At 49.4% G+C, this 2,744-nt stretch overlaps 1 pseudogene; it reads left to right on the top strand.

Annotated features, from left to right (window-relative positions):
* Window positions 1-776: 776 nt before the first annotated feature.
* On the top strand, window positions 777-2,410 carry LOC121458736 (annotated as a pseudogene).
* Window positions 2,411-2,744: the final 334 nt, after the last annotated feature.

Genomic DNA, 2,744 nt, shown 5'->3' with positions numbered 1-2,744 from the left:
ATGTGGAGAATATGTGTTAACTTAAAAATGTGACAGGTAGTTAGTAATAAGCCTGATATATTGGTCAAGAATTTTCAATTATTAAAAGCCTTGATGTAGTTTTTGAACTGGTATGTAGGAAAGAAAAGACTGTGAAGGCGTAAGTCACAAACAATGCCACACCAATTCGGGGTTATGATTATTAGGGTGGTATTTATTTAAAGGGGAAAAAACTTACAGATCACTGTCCCAGGCAACAGCCCTCTATGCAACCAGGAAAGGAGTCTAGTTGCAGGAGGAGCAGGAAGTGAAGAGAGAGAGGAGAGGGAAGTGGCCGCTTTTTTAAAGGGAGAGAAACCACGCCCCAGTGGGCTGGTACCTCAGCGGTGATAGGCTGGAGGAGTGGGAGGACCTCCTGCAACAAGACTGTTTAAAAATGGCATTCCGGAAGAGCAGAGGCGTTCTGTAGGGCTGGATTGAAAGCCTCTGTCTAATAGCATCGGCCTGACCCCCAGTTGGGGGGCACCTAGCCAGGGGCTGTCCTCCCTTACTCTAGCCTTGCATGTACTTGGTATTAACCTAGACGCGGAGAGCGGGTCTCGCTCGGGGGTCAGAGAAGGAGGAGAGTGACCAGTCCTGGGCCCTTCCTGCATACCTGGTGGCGACCTGAACTCCAGCCCTAGGGAGTGGGCAGGACCTCTAGCCACGCCTCGCTCCCTGCTTTTCCTCTCCTTCAGCGTTGTCTACTAGCTACTTTTCCTGCTCTCTGTCCCAGGAGACGAACGTTTGAGCCTGAGATGGCAGCCACCCTGCTCATGGCTGGGTCCCAGATCAGACTTAATGCCAATGCCTTCTCGACATTTCTAACCATGTCTCTAATTTCAAGAAGAAAGGCTGGGACTAAACTCCTAGATGCTAAGTAGTGAGGAAGCATTGTGTGATTTCAGGCCCCTGTGACATTTGAAGATATGGCCATTTACCTCACTCAGGAAGAATGGAGACCTCTGGATCCTACACAAAGAGACCTTTACAGGGACGTGATGCAGGAGAATTAAGGAAATGTTGTCTCACTGGACTGTCAGATCAGGAACAAGAACGAAACAAACCCGAAAGAAGAGCTTAGTGAAGATGTGGAGTTTGTGACCATGTCCGAAGAGCCTATTGGGGATGCTGAGAAGAACCTGGAAAGCGAAGAAGTCTTTGAAAGTGGGGACAGGTCCGAAAGACAGTGGGGAGAGCTGACTGCAGAGGAGTGGGTCAGCTACCCTCTCCAGCAGGTCACTGACCTGCTGGCCCACAAAGAAGTTCACACAGGCATCCGCTATCACATATGTTCTCTGATGGAGGAAGGTCATTGGTTAAATAAAAAGAAACTGCTTGGCTCTCATTGGTTAGAAGATAGGTGAGAGGAGTAAACATAACAGAACGCAGGGAGTAAGAGGAAGTGAGCTAAGACTCCACAGCTCTCCTCTCAAGAGCAGACGCCTCAGAGAGACGCCATGCTCCCAGCTCCCGGGAAGATGGATGTGATGAAGCTCAGACCCAGGATGGACGTAGGCTAGGACCTTCCCGGTAAGCGCACCTAGCTGTGCTACATAGAATATTAGAAATGGGCTAGTCCAGGTGCAAGAGTTAGCCTAGAAGAGGCTAGCTAGAAATGGGCCAAGCAGTGATTAAAAGAATACAGTGTCCGTGTAATTATTTCGGGGCATAAGCTAACCAATCAGGCTGCCGGGGTGCTGGGAACGCAGCCCCGCTGCTCTTTTTACTACAGTTTTCAGTGTGGGGAGGCCTTCAGTCAGATTTCAGACCTCAATCGACACCAAAAGCGCACACGGGACACAGACCCTACAAGTGTTACAAATGCGGCAAGGGCTTCAGCCGCAGCTCCCACCTTATCCAGCATCAGAGAACACACACGGGCGAGCGACCCTATGATGGCAACGAGTGGGGGAAGAGCTTTGGAAGGAGCTCTCACCTCATTCAGCACCAGACAATCCACACCGGGGAAAAGCCGTACCACTGCAACGAGTGCGGGGAGAACTTCAGCCGCATCTCGCACTTGGTCCAGCACCAGCAGAGGCACAGGGGAGAGAAGCCCTACGAGTGCATGGCCTGTGGGAAAAGCTTCAGCCACAGCTCCCATCTGATCACACACCAGAAAATTCACACCGGGGAGAAGCCCTATGAGTGTAACGAGTGCTGGCAAAGCTTCGGGGAGAGGTCAGATCTCATTAAGCACCAGAGGACTCACGCGGGAGAAAAGCCCTACGAGTGTGTGCAGTGTGGAAAGGGGTTTACACAAAGCTCCAACCTCATCACCCATCAAAGAATTCACAGGGGAGTGAAGCCTTACGAATGTACCAAGTGTGACAAGAGTTTCAGCCGGAGCTCAGCTCTTATTAAACACAAGAGAGTCCATACCGACTAAGTCCTATATTCCTGAGTAAGAAATGACTCGTGGAGGTAGTTATATTTGATTTGATATCAGTGAGCTTCCTTTAGACTGACTTTCCTTATTGTTGGCCACATTTTCAAACATTGTAGAATACGACCCCTTTGAAATTCCGACCCACAGCGTTGGGGAAGTTTTCCCCTTCTCCAAAATAGTTAGTTTTCTTCACTGGTTTTATTACAAGAATCGCTTCATCAGAAGCAGCCCCCGTTCCTAGTAACTTGAAAGCTGAAGACCAGAGGACAAGATGCTGGTGGATGCTTAGTCCTGGAAATGGAGTAGGTTTTTAAAAAGTTGTTTTTTCCTCTCG

The sequence above is a fragment of the Microtus oregoni genome, unplaced genomic scaffold (assembly GCF_018167655.1).
Source record: "Microtus oregoni isolate MIOR12 unplaced genomic scaffold, Mior012 000018F_ref0000195, whole genome shotgun sequence".
Taxonomy (NCBI): domain Eukaryota; kingdom Metazoa; phylum Chordata; class Mammalia; order Rodentia; family Cricetidae; genus Microtus; species Microtus oregoni.
The sequence above is the reverse complement of the archived record's forward strand: the minus strand, read 5'-3'. Positions and strand labels throughout refer to the sequence as shown.